The sequence below is a fragment of the Kogia breviceps genome, chromosome 11, assembly GCF_026419965.1.
Source record: "Kogia breviceps isolate mKogBre1 chromosome 11, mKogBre1 haplotype 1, whole genome shotgun sequence".
NCBI classification, from domain to species: domain Eukaryota; kingdom Metazoa; phylum Chordata; class Mammalia; order Artiodactyla; family Physeteridae; genus Kogia; species Kogia breviceps.
The window spans coordinates 102103639-102118092 of NC_081320.1; the positions used below are offsets into that span (position 1 = coordinate 102103639).

The window sequence follows — 14454 nt, forward strand, 5'->3', positions numbered from 1 at the left end:
CATACAAATCACCTGGGAATTTTCTTCAAGTGCAGATTCTGATTCAGGAGATTTGGGTGAGGCTCCCAGGAGATGCGATGTGGCTGGCCCTGATGCTACATGCATGTCTTCTGTATCTATTTTAAGGATAGAATGAGATCGAAGACAAAGGCAATTTTACTCTGTAACTGGGAAGCAGAACTCCTGCTGTGGAGTGTATTGAAAGATAAAGCAAGAATTGTCCCTTATTACAAATTAAGAAGATCACACGTCAAAGATGTGTCCTCAAGATGTTTCTCCTTGCAAAGTCTCTTCCATCTTGATATTGTAATAGGGCTGGTAACTGACAGAGCCAAGAAGAGTTGGATTTTGTGAGCCTACTTACTTGCTGCATTCCTGGTATGATGTATATTCTGGGCAAATGAATGTCCTGTCCTGAGCCTAAGGGATTTTGCATATGCAGTTAGAGAGAAACAATGTTTAGAGCTAGAATGCCATGGGATATTGAGTGGAGAAGAGCCACCCCATGTGAAAGTCTGAGTGGTGTCTTAGTAAGTAAAAAAAGGAGGGCACTGGCCCAGGATTTGCGGGTGACGGCATTAGTTCCACAGATGGTGCTTAGAGCCCTGCTGTCAGGTAAACCCTGGGGAGACTCTGCTCTGTAGCTTGGCTCCCACCTTGTGGGAGGAGTAGCATCTTTGTGTGGGTGCTGGTGTGTCTTTGTGATTTGTGCTTTTGTGCTGTCAGAATGCTTTGGTTCGAGAAAAAGAAACCAATTGGATCCTTTAAGAAGAAAAGGCAGTTTACGAACAAGATATTGGGAGCTCACAGAGTGCCTGGGAGCGGAGGACAAGGAGAGAGGGCTGTGCAGCATTGAACAGTTCTCGTGCCACACAGCTGAGCGAGTTCCCTCAGGACATCCTCACTGGTTCCTCGGGCGTCAGACCTGCTGTGGTCACCCAGGCCCCCACCTGCTGCCATCATTGTCCCAACCACGTGGCAGAGCTCGCAGGGAGGGACATTCCTCAAGGAGGGACGGAGATGGAACAGATGCCCACTTTGCTGGCCTTTGCTGCCCAACGTGGGCGCACGTCTCTGAAAAGAAATTGTGTAGCCTCTTGGCCCCTCCTAAGAAAGGAACAAGCCCACTTTTTTGTGCCAGCTCCAAACCCAGGACCTCTAGGTTGTGTCCATCCTCCTCTGTTCTGCCATAATTCCACGTCAATCCTCTGAATGCCGTAGACCACCAATACCATAAAACGACGGGCGAAAGAGAGGAGAGGAGACGATGAACGAAACCGTGTAAAACGCATGTGACGAAGCAAGGGAGAGAAGCGCGGTGGAGTGTTATTCTCCTTTTGCTCGCCAGGTCTCCACAGACGTTCACTCCGTGCCCCTGCCTGCCCTGTCCTGCGCCCTTTGCTTTCAGCCACACCCCTGCCAGACAGTGTCTCACCTCCCCGGATGCCCCAAATGTCCCTCTACCCAGAGCTCCGCGTCCCAGTGTCAGCCTGCGTGCAGGGGCTCTTGTCCCCGGTAGCTGTTACCTATGAACCTTGTGTTACTGCAAGGTGCTCAGGAACCCCCTCATTCTTTTTAAATTCCCCTCCCCTCCTTCCTGTACTGTAGTCTCCCTATGCTCCCGAATAATCAGGATCAGGCTCCTCAGCCAGCACCATACACCCTCCTCGGCCTGTGCCCCCAGTAACATGAAGACCCAAAAAGAGAAAGCAGAGAGCACAGAGCAAAACATCTTGTCTTCTCTTTGTAGACAAAACCTAGACATGCCCAGACAATCAGACCCCAGTAACTTCTTATGGTGCAGGTCCCTGTGTTTTTTATTGAATTTTCCTCCTGGCCTCTGGTGAGACTATATTTTACCAAGAAATTTAGAGGGAGCCCTTACCCCTGCCCTTGGATCCTTTTAGCATGCTGTCACTGTTATAGGGGGCCAGCCTCATGTCCTATGGGTGGGAAGATGACTCTGTTTTCTGCAAAGATGTAGAATCAATTTAACCTGACACAGGACCGTGGCGATATACTGTTGTTCCCAATACAGGAAGGGAAACCACGTGGGCCCATCTCTTGTGGGGATAAAACTGTGTTGATTTCCTTGAATCAAGTACATTTGGAATGACACCCTGGCTTAGGGTTCCAGTAAGTCACAGCCACCCTCTGGAGGCCTGCCTTCCGTACCTGCCAAGTCAATGAATAAAAGGGGACAGGAGGAGAATCCCCACGGCTCCGTCCTTCCGGACTTGGTTGATGACTCTACGTGTATGATTTCTTCAGCAAGGTCACAGTGCTTTTGATTTACTGTGCTGACAGCTCATGTGTTAGGGATCTAAGGTGGAGATCCTGACGATCGTTGATTGTCTTTTTCATGTCTTCCCCTACGAATTTGGGGGAAAAGGTAGGGAGAGTTTAAGGTCCCCCTGAGCTAATGTGTCATGGGTCCCTCTCCCCACAAGTCCCCACATTACCCAGTGGACCGCGCGATAGTCTGTGTTCCCAGGAATTTAGGCAAGCCAGGGTCCAGTGACACCCATGAGGTCTGGGTGTTTCCCTTCTCTTGTATATCATTACCCTGAGAAACAGCTACAGGGCCGCCTGAGAAAGATCATTTATTTTCATGACGTTACTGCGAGATCTTTCTTCAAAGATACCCTTCATTTTAGATGCCCTGGGTTTGGGAATCTACTCATTTCCAGGACTGGATGAGGACATGGAATCTTTATGCTGGGGCTCATATCAGACATCTCGTCACAGATAGCAAAAGTCTTCAGTTCTACAAATCAAATAGAGCCTTCTTTGTCAGTTCAGCAAATTATTACATATGGCCATGGATGATCATTTGATTGCTTTTCCCACAGGTACCGTGAGAAACAAATTCCTAACTTGCCAGATTTTCTCTCCCAAGTGAAATAAGTAATCTTAATTTCCCCTATTTTGATGTGTCTGCTATATCCTAAGTACCAATCCATGTATCACTGTGTGTATGTAGTTACAAGTAAATAAGCTGGCTGCCTTAAGTAGAAAAGACAGAACTACTAGCATGTCTGCAATATCAGACTTCGAGGTTAGCTCATTAAGAACAATCCCTAAAAGTATGCAATAGAGTTGATCCAGTTAGGACAGTGCAGCTACCACCATAAGCATGAGACACTACTATTCTTTCTCCAGGAAATTGTGCTACAACTGCCACCATCACCATAGAATAACCTTTGAGGGCCATGTTCCTTTGTAACCACCTTGCAATACAAAGTCTAGGAAGGGCATGTCATAATGGTGAATCATAGGTCATGTGCCCACATCTTAGCTGAAAGGGAAGTCGGAAAAATAAATACCTAGTAATTTTAGTATCTATAGTGGGAGACAGTCGCTACTTACTAAGGACACTCGAATATTGGGGTGGGTCTAGGTATAGGAAGGCGGGTCACATGCTGGAAACTCAAAGAGAATGAAAAAGCTCACTACACTGTGAAGAGCAGACGTAGTGTCCTTCTCCTCTGGTCAATTTCTAGTATCTTCTCTGCATCCATGTTTTTTCTAGATTCTCTTTTTCTGAATGATTTTCAGTACTGAGTCTATTCTAGATATGCATGATACTTAATAGTGTTCCCAGTAAAATGAAGAAAAATTCAATTCTAAATAAGGTAAAGGTCTAAAATGTGTCTATGCATATATATGTTTTTACTTTAGTGATGAGACCCATAAGTGAACTGGAAGATCAATCGAATACTTTGAATAAGCACCTGATTTGTACCAGCATTGTTACTATGTACTCATAAGCTAAGATGTATAAGTCCCTTCCTTCAAGTAACTCAAATAGTTGTAGAGACATTAAACAGATGACACAAGGATGAGAATACATGATATGAAGACTCCAGATGTAAGATTGTTCAGAGACAAGAGATCAGGAACCTAGAGGTAGCTTGGAAAGACTTGTTGGAAGGCAGATATTTGTGAAGTTATTGGGCTACCAAAGGTGAATTGAATAGTACTTATTTTTGTAAAAGTGTAGATCTTGTTTTTAAAATTATGAACTTGGGGGTGAGATAAATATCTTTTATAGATAATCTTAGTTTGCGGGCTGTCATCATCTAAACCGTAAATTCTCAATGGCCTTTCAGATCTCAGAATTACATTTGATATAATTTATATCTAGATGTTTTGCCAAAAAAACGACCAGTTGTATAAAATCAGGCCAGCTCTATAAGATCATAGATTCTCTAAAAATCTGAATAGGGATGCTTTATTTATCCAGACTCTCCCAATATCTATTAACATGCAATGGGATAGTCAGTCCAAGATGGATACAAAAGCACAACCATGAGTTCATGGCCTGTCCTTTCTGATCCAGCTCGGCCGCTGAGGTTATGCCACCGACTTCCTTCTGCCAGCTCTTCTTTGTGATATGACCTCCAGATTTTACTCACTCCTCTGTTTTCCAGTTAATCACCTAAACCATATTCCTTTTAACTATTTGCTCCTGAAGCACTCTACAGATGTTTTGATTAGTTGAAGCCAATTCCCCACAGTGAGAATGGATTTCCCATCTGTATCATTGTTTGATATCTTAATAAAATAGCCCTTAACTCATATATGTCTAACTCAGAAATTTTAGTTTTTGATAGAGTGGGTTATGTTAGCACCTATTTTTGCATGGCATACATTGGGATACAGAAATATCTGGATTCCAGATTATAACCATTTTCTACCCACTGTCATGATTTCATTCTGTTTGCTGCTGTCCTACCTGAGTCTAACACTCCTCTGTATATCACACCACTCTGTCACTGATGCAGATATAATTCTGAACTAAAGCAAAGAAGATATTTTAGGACATCTCAGGAGCCTCCTGAACCAAAACCCAGATGGGTCATGTTCCTGCTTCACATGGAGAGCTACCCCCATGCCTTAGCCTTGGTGTGAAAAACGGCATGTGAGGAAATGCAAAGTCCCCTGTAGATACCAGAGACCAGAGTCTGCTCAGAAATCCAGAACTGAAAGGAAGAGACAGTCCTTCTTACGCTATGAGAGATCCATCTATTGTCGGAACAATCAGAACCTACACTAGACAGATGGAAATAGAGCGTAGGATATGACCTGTGTGTTTTATCATTCAAGACACAAAAGTACCTGGGTTTCTTTGTGTGTGTGTATGAAACTGGAGGACATATCCATTAGAAGGGGCTGCACATTCCAATTTATATTCTCTTACTAATTAATTAAATAATGGAGAGAAGCTATGAATTTCCTAATACAGAAAGGCTTTCATCTGTACAGTGAACGTCTAAGGGCAGCATAAAGTATATTAAAAATAATTTAAGAAGGGGTTTGATAGATATTTGGAGGCAAAAAATGTTTCACTGTATAATTTAATTGCCAACTACGAAGAGATTTTTCATTTCAGTGGGGTACCCCCGGCCCTTGTAGTGCCTCCTTCAGCGTTTTATTTACTGTCCGATACTGCAGAGCAGATTCCATTTTCTAAGAAATCATAACTTATTCAGTGAACCTACGAGGTAACGGCCAGATGCCGACTGAAACGCTGCTCTGCTGTGTGCGCTGTGGCTTCATGATTCATTCATTTCTTCCCCTGCTCTTCGGCCATCTGAGTGCTGCACTCTCAAGCTCTGAGGTTATGCAGAGGGTGGCTGGAAAGAACACAAACGCTTGGCTGGAGCCAGAGCCCGTCTGGGGCGGTGGCTGTCAGTAAGAAGGGGGTGGGCCACGTGCTAGCAGCGTGGTGAGGGCAAGGCATACTTCCTGCTGCAGAGCCCAGAAATTCCTCCCCTCTAAGGCAAAACCCCAGGAGCTGTGCTCCTGTCACTTCAGGGAAATACGCCTGCAGCTTCAGGTACCATGAGCTCATGAAATAGGGTTGCGCCTCTGTGTGTGTGTTGTGTGTGCTGGTCACTCGTCTTTGCATGTATGCAGGAGCCCAGTGTCGAATAGACAGTGTGTTTCCATAGACATACACATGTCTGTAAGAAACACATTCACATATGTAAATGTGTGGTTTAAAGTACCATGGCTTAGTATCCTTTAGAGATTTCTTTCTTACTATAAGATAAGATATTTGGAGATAAATTTAACTTAAAAAACAACTTATTGATAACACAACTAAGATAAGGCAGAGAAACTCACAGGGAATAACTACATATGTGCGTATGTGTGTGTACATATATATTCTTTTCATTTGTCCTTCATTTTTAAACGTGTATTTGGAAGTATTTTTAAATAATGATATATATTTGAACCCTTAAATAGTGTACTGGAGCTCACTATTTGCCCTAAACATTCTTTTTTTTTCCTGTACATTTTATTCTGCTTCTTGTTTAGAGGAAGGCTTTGTCCCTTACAAGATGGAAAAATTCCCTTTGTGCTATGGTTACAGTTCTGCGACGGGTTTGGAGTCCTCCCTAACTCCATCATGACCACACAACCTGAAGAATTGTCCTTTATCAGTATGGCTGCTTGTCTGGGGAGCTCAGGATCTGTGTCTTAGACACAGGAGAATACATGCTCCCATTTTTTTTTCCACAGACTAGAAATGATTCCTATTCTTTGCTCCATAGAACATCCGATGTGGTGCCCAATCAGCTGAAAAAGCTGCACAGACGTCATTAGTTCTATGTGTGTGTGTGTGTGTGTGTGTGTGTGTGTGTGTGTGTGTGTGAGAGAGAGAGAGAGAGAGAGAGAGAGAGAGAGAGAGAGAGGAGACAGAGAGAGAGAGGGAGGGAGAGAGAGAGAGGGAGAGGAGAGAGAGGAGACAGAGAGAGAGAGGGAGGGAGAGAGAGAGAGGGAGAGGAGAGAGAGGAGACACAGAGAGAGAGAGGGAGGGAGAGACTGCAGATGCTTCACCGAGTGCTGAGTGGAGTCTCCATTAGGGCAGCTCTATTGATTTCTGAATCACACTGCAGCAGCAGCAGGGCTGGAGTGCAGGAGGGAAAAGATCACATCTCAGAGACAGGGATTACTAAAGGCAAAATAAGTGTGTATATAATACATATATAAAAATAAGTATATATGTATATATACACACATATATTGGATTTCACATAAAACTCATGCATCTGTTACCAAAAGAAATCAACAAGGGGAAATTTAGACAGAAAAACTGAAAGATTGTTACTGATGTAGAGTGAAATGTATAGGACAAGTGAGATAGAACGGATTCAGAAAACCCCTTGCTTCTAACTTTTAAGGCATTTTTCATGAGAGATGATAATGATCTAATTTCCAGAATGTCTTTTAAAAAAAAACCCTGAAAAAATTGTCGGCGATATTGAAAAGTATAGTTTATTTGAGGGCAATCTTAAAGCTATACCTGAGAATTTTTTTTAAGTCAGAGATTCATTTTTATTAAATTTTGTTAGATTATTTCATCAGTTCATCACCTTTCATTTTTCTATTTTTGATGCTTTGTGTTGCATAATATCTAGGATACAGTACCAGGCTGGTTGCAAATGCCTGAAACAGAAATAGGTTTCTTCGGAGGCTGCATTTCAGAGGGTCCAACTGTGAACCTGGGAGGTAGAGTTAGAGTCCTTACAAGGTCTGTTGTCCAGGATTTGGTTAGAAATTATTGTATCTAGGTGTAAAAAATGTTGTCTTGGTCTTTTAGGCAGCTTGAGTTTACAACTGGTTCTTTTACCCCAAGGCTTATCAACTGTGCCCCTCCCCAGAAAAAAGACGGAGGTAAGTTCAGTTTCGCAGTTCTGGTGTCGGCGGGCAGGCAGTCTGCATGTGAGCAGCAGAGAATTAGAAGAATCGAACAATCCATTTTACAAGCACACGCACGCCCCCCCCCCCACACTCACACACACACGCACACACCACACTCACGCGCACGCGCACACACACACACACACACACACACACACACACTGCACCACCAGTCGATTGAGGGGGAAAAGGGCGATACCTTTTTAAAAACCGAAAGGCAGTAAAGCCATTATTAGCAAGAGCTATATTGAGCATGCTTGCCAGACAGGCAGCAAAGCTGAGCTCCAGTTCCGCCCAGACATGTGCCTTTGCCATTTTCATTTTAATCAGCCTGCTCAGGATGGCTGCTGATTCATTTTGCAGGATGTCCCCCTGGGAGCCAAGGTGGAAGCCTGAGGCGAGCTGCTACTGCATCAATGCAGCGACACATCACACGGGGGTGGAGGCAGGGGAAGAGTACGGACTGCAACGCGCCACATCCCAAATTTCAATCTGGCTATTTAAAAAAGTCTTTCGTGAAACCAAGTCCATTACAGGAAACATAAGAGAAGAAAAAGAAAAGAAAAAAGATGTCACGTTGTCATTTCATCATCCATCTACCCCAACATGCGCGCGCATGCACACACACACACACACACACACACTCTGCCACAGAAATGCTTAAAATTCCAGCTTTTTCAATGGTCACTGTGAAATGCAATATATACAGATATATTTATTTACCTGGTAACTAGCTGGGGAGGTGTACCTGATTTAGCTGGAGACTTTGATTTGTGGGATTGACAACCTTATTATGCAGTGAGCTTATTATTGATATTATTCTGCTCTCGGTTGCCATGGCCACCTTGTGAGAGACATTCAATTTTCTCTCCTCCATCATCATTATCTATGAGGCCATCTGTTGTGGAAAATGAATTCAGCCTCATTTGCATGACTGATAAGCAATTTTTTTTTTATCTATTTAACAGAAGGTCATATGCCGGGGATTTGGAGCTCGTGAAAAAAATGTGGAAAAAGAAAGCATATCGAGAGGATGAGTGGGAGAGTGTGCATTAGGGGATGTGTGTGTGGAAGGAAAACAGATCCCTCAGGCCCGAGAGCCTATCGCACCGCATTTGTCATTCCTGCCCCGGCGACATTTTTTTTCCCTAAGCTACTGCACACTAAACAAGAAGAGAGCTTTCCTTGCAGTCTTCTTGAAGGCCCCCTGAGTTTTGTACTCACTGTTGGTGGGTGTATTTTAATTTTTTGATTCCCTGGACTGTGGGTTATGATATCAATATTCACGGAAGACAAAAAGCAGCCTTTTCTGCATCTCGGTGGGTAGGCATATTCCTCGTCATCCTTTCAGACTTGGGGTGGAATATAGGGCTGTTTGCTTTCTGTGTATTTTGAGTCAGCGCACTTACTAACACTGAGCTTGTCGCACTTGTGAGCGGTTGTGGTCATGTTGTGAGGTACGTGATCTTCGTTAGGTTAATTCTGGGGACTTAGTGGACAGGGTCTGTTTTACCGTAGCTCAAGGGCTGGTGCTGTAATGCCTATTGTTTGCTCCTTTTTAAAGTGATTTTCATAGCATGGCTGGTAGCTGAAATGTTCCTGGGCTACGAGTTTGTAATCCACAGAAGTCTCTCTTTAAAGCAAAATGGGTATTATGTTGCATGCTTTAACCGTGATGTTGTTTATAAAAAAGACTTTGCTGCATGGACTGTACTTGGATGATATGCGGATAATGAAACAAAAACTTCCCAGAGACTTTACTGGATTACTTGACGTTGCAAATACAGCAATTCATTTTTTATAAAGGCTGTTAAAACATTAGGCATTCTCAATGTCATATTGTATCGGCCTGATGGTAAAAAGTTGACTGATATTGTTTAAATTGAGAAACTCAAGTAAAGATTTTGAACTACAACTGAAACATTTCAAGTTCATAATAATGAAACAGTGTTTCATTTGTAACAGAAGTATGCCTTTAGCACAACTTAAATTAATAAACTAAAAGTTCAAACTGTAAACTTTATCTTCAGGGTAGATCAGAATAAGGTCATAAATATATACACCTATAAATATTTATATAATGGCTAGTTATTCAAAATATAGAGCTCTGATTTTGAATTTAGTATTAATTTAGCCATGATAGTTTCTCATACCACTAAAACGATATAATCTATAGAATTTTAAGTTATTTATTTACTTACAGTAAAAATGTTTGTTGTAATAGGAGTTTTTTGTTTAAGTGTTTGTATTTTTTACTGAACAAAACTAACTTCATAGACAAAAGCACCCTAGTACCACCCTTACACGCATAAGGGAGGCTTTCTTTCTAATTCTTCAACTTCATGAAACTCATGTGGCTTTTTAAATGATAAATAAAGGCATATATTCCATACAGAAAAAAATGGGATTATTTAAAAAATTATAAAAAGGGTTTTTACACAATACTCCTTTCTGCAAAACAGCACCATGCATACCTATAAGTTTTCACCTCTCAAGAACTTTGAATCCAGAGTGTTGATTGTATATAATACATGCTAGTGATACATTCTAGAAAAAAGGAAGTTTTTTTTTTTTCTAGTTGACCTAAAGGAAAGTGTATGATTCTACCACCTCAAGTGCAATAGGTCAGTTGGTCAAAATTCTCCTTAAAGTTGTACTGTAGTAATAAATTTTTAAAATTAAATACAGTAGACCAGAGCTGATACATTTGTATAATAGTTCTTTACTTCATGGCACTTTAAAAACTCTCCCTACAGTATCATAGACTTCTCAGAAGCAATAGCAGCTATTATATAATCCTTCCTTTTTAAATCAGCCATATTTTTTTATATTTTTGCTTGAGTATCAGAGAAATAATTTCTTTTTAAAATATTAATTTTACACTTGGAGAGTTAAAAGCAGTAAAAGCCTGATAGTTTATGAAGATTATTTAAAGTGATATCACTTTTCTCAGAGGACTGTAGTTGAAGCATCACTAATATGATACCTGGATTTATATTATAAAATGAAGGATTATACTGTTGCCTTTTGATCATTACATATAGTCTTCAGATTTGTGAAGCAAAATTGTCAACTTTTGAGAAACCTATGAGGTAGCACAGTTGATTTTTTTCCCACCCCCCCAAGAAAGTTAATTACCAATCTTGGTTGGATTCTTCCTTGCCTCCCTGACATTTGACTGCTGCTAATTCACTGATTAATCTCATTAATGTGATTATAGTAGGATTTGGAATTGGCTGCCATTGTTCTGTAGACAGTGCTATTCAGCCTGAGCACTTGCCACCTCATTCAGTTTTGCTGTGATTTTTCAAAGGCTGGTTGAGTGAGCTATTGTGAGCAAGGCTTCTCTCCCTTTCCCTTTCAGCACCGGGAGCTGTCCGCGGCTGATAGCAATTACATTCAGCAGTGACTGACTTCCTACTAGTTTACTGGCAATGGGCAAATGGCTCAGTTTCATCACCTTAACGATTGTACTCGTTGAGGTAGAAGGAGGAGCAGACTTTATGGTCACAATGGGATGTTCTGAAGAGTGTGGCAGAAAAGATAGGCAATCTCTAGACTTTTATGTTGCACATAAAATTTTTACCCTACTTTTCAAATTACGAGACATGATTTTATTAAAATTACTTGCATACATGTAGCTGTGAGTTGAAAAACCATGAACACTATGTGGACATGCTTTTCAAATGGAAAATCGTTATGTGATTATTGTTAAAATTTCATTTTTGAAAAGATGAGCCAGAATTACCAAGATAAACCAATAAGGCAGAAAGTACACAGAAAACATAAATTTCAACTTTTCTTGAGTTAAACTTGCATCCTCCAGCAAAACTTAGGCCAGTTTCATAAATTTGTGTTAGAGGCTGAGATCAAGGTTGAAGGCCCAATAATTTGTGACCATGTATGTGTGGTGTACAAAAATCCCTAAGGCAGCATGAGTACATTATTCCCTTTGGACTGTGTGAGCATGATTTTAGGAAAATGTGAGTATTTTCAGAGAATGGGCCTCTTTGAGGTATAGCTTTCATTGTTCCTATCATATTTTTAACCTAACTTACTTTTTGCACCTAACTTATTCATTTTTTACACTCTCAAAAATGTTTATATTTCACACCTTATTACTGGATACACCCAATTATTTCACTGTCTGATGTTTTCTGTCTGTTTTACACACCAGCTTTCAATAGATTAAGGAAAAAATAAGTTATTTTGCAGCTTTAAATCTTTTCAAAGTATTTCTTTTTGTTAAAACTATACCTACAATTCAAAACTTAGAGTTAATAATCTGATTATTTGTTGATTTGCTTTTAGAAATACTTCACATGTCTGATAAAAAAATCCAATCACTTCCCAGAAAAATTCATTTTGTCGCCTAAATAATGTTTTCAAAGTCACATGTATAAACTAGATTTCCGACTCTACCCTTGAGGCAATCTACTTTAAGGGAGAGTATTGTTTGTAAAAACATACTATATCATCTAAAATAATTTTACTCATTAAACAATTTGGTACCTACATTTTTAACTTCAGACGACTTAAAATTGTATTTCCTCTGAAATATTTTATATTAAGACCCCCCATTCGGTGGAGTAAGAGAGGCTAGCAAGATGCTTCTCTGTAACGACCCCGCTGCCCTGATGCTAAAGTGTGGCTTGGCTGGATGGCCCCTGGCATCCAGGGCTATAATTTTCTAATCAATAATCAGTTTTTCAAATGCATCAAGGACTTTGCCATAAAGTCTACCTTGATGCGAGGTCTCACCAGAACTCTGTCTAAGAAGCAAATGAATGGCAGATTCAGAAAGAGAAATCTTCAATTTTGCTAAATTCTAATAATCAAATTGCTTTGTATCATAATTTGATTGCAGTAGTGTGATGCAGTTTCTTGTTTTCAAGCTTTTTTAAAAACCTCTTTCCATGAATGTCTTTTTTTTTTGTTTTCTCTGAAAAGTGTGTAGCATTCCTTACAAAAGAGTAATAGAGGATAAACTTGAACAAAAACTTGAAAATGATTAACATATTTTTCACCAAATAAGTTTCATCATAGTGTATTCTTTACCACAACTCTTACCTGACATTGATTTACACCTCATTCCAAACTAAACTAAGGAGACAAGATAGCACAAACTTAAAGAAGAAAATATTAATATTAAAAATTTCAAAAAATTTTATTTTGTAGTTGTAAGGGGTAAATAACATCCATATATTATGTGTGGCTGATAAAAATATATATTTTTCAAATTGGCATACCCAACCAATTAGAAACATTGCCTAAAATGATCAGAACTTGCACAAGGAATATACTACTTTACTTTTGTAGTAATTTATTGTATGATTTTTTCTGATGTCAGATTAGTTTAAGGTAGCCGACATACATTCTTCTAACATTAAGCTATGTTTCAGTGCAACGTGGTTTCAGCTGGAGTATGCTTTGTGTCCTCCTGTCTCTCTGTCTCTCTCTGTTGCTCCTTTTCCCTCCCTCTTTCTCCCATCTCCCCCTCCCCTTTCTCTCTCTCTCTCTCTCTCTCTCTCTCTCTCTCTCTCTCTCTCTCTCTCCCTCCCCTGTCCTCCCTCTTTAACTCTGTCCCTGTTGGCCTCCCTCTCTTCTCTCTGTGTCTCATTCACACCTGCATTGTTCAAGCATACACAATGATTTTCCTATGCCTGTTTTCACAATGAAACTGTGTTAAGCTTTGACATCATAATGAGTCCTCAGGGTATCTGTATAAGTAATCAGAGATGGCAGAGAAAATGTAAGCCAGGTGTTATAAAACTAGAAAGAATGTATAAATGCTTATTTATTATGTGAGGAAATACTGATAAGCATTGCTGTGTTGGGCTGTTCTGTTAGGAAATTTTTCCTAAAATGTATCTCTTTAAAAAATCCCTACTCCTCACGTGGTGATTATTGGAAAAGTTGGGGGGGGGATGTTTTCGGTTAAGTGTGACGGGTGCTGTGCTGTGAGAAGACAGAATGGTACAGGATAGAGTCTCTTAAAGCGTCTCTTGCTCTCAGACTGCAGTGATTTCCAGCAGGGCTGGATGGGAAGGGACTTGTAACCTCTGTAGTAACCAGTATGTCTGGTCTCAAGGCATCAGGCAAGACACTCGGGATTTAGAGGAATCACCTCTGAAAGCTAGAGTAAGGTGTTCCTGGCAACTTCGGAGCTGTGTCGTCCTCCCCACATAGACGGTCAGCATTGTGTTCTGGGGAAAACCTGCAGTGGTTTATCACGGTGGTGGCTCTGTCCTCCACTCTCCCTGTACACGGCGAGCTGACAGAGGGGCGACACCAGAGGGAAGGGGCCGATGGAGTGGAAACGTATAGGCGAGTGTGATCAAACATGTGCCACGGTGTCTCCGTGGCAGAAGTAGCCCTGCGTGCGCGGAGAAATAGGCTGCAGATCGGTGTTGTGCTGGACGGCTACCAACTCTCCTACAAAAAGGTACCTCTTTCTTTCTACTCCACGGTTGCCTAGGATTTACCTGATTGTTTCCACTTGCAGCTCTCCGGAATTAATTCACCTGGCCTCTTAAGTACTTTGACAAATAGTTGTCTCCTTGCTTACCTGGCTATCTTCAGCTCTTATTTGATGCCAAATTCTAACAGTTCTTAAAATTGCCTGGTTTGGTGTACAAACGAGCCAACAAAGGACTCTTTCTCCAACAGAGCTTCTTCTCCACCTTAATATCATTGTGGGAGCCCGGTATGTGTGCAGGCTGCCTGGAGTTTTTATTAAAC

At 41.0% G+C, this 14454-nt stretch overlaps 1 protein-coding gene across 21 annotated transcripts in view; it reads left to right on the plus strand.

Annotated features, from left to right (window-relative positions):
* Nucleotides 1–8668: 8668 nt before the first annotated feature.
* Nucleotides 8669–14454, plus strand: part of MYT1L (myelin transcription factor 1 like) — a 405663-nt gene continuing 399877 nt past the window's right edge. For 12 of the 21 annotated variants that reach the window (XM_067008255.1, XM_067008270.1, XM_067008258.1 and 9 more), the window contains exon 1: nt 8669–9032. The gene's annotated coding sequence lies outside the window, so the exon portion shown is untranslated. Of the gene's footprint in view, nt 9037–9104; nt 9171–13652; nt 14159–14454 lie in introns of those variants that run through there. The other 9 variants (XM_067008247.1, XM_067008264.1, XM_067008260.1 and 6 more) reach the window with 9 other exon arrangements.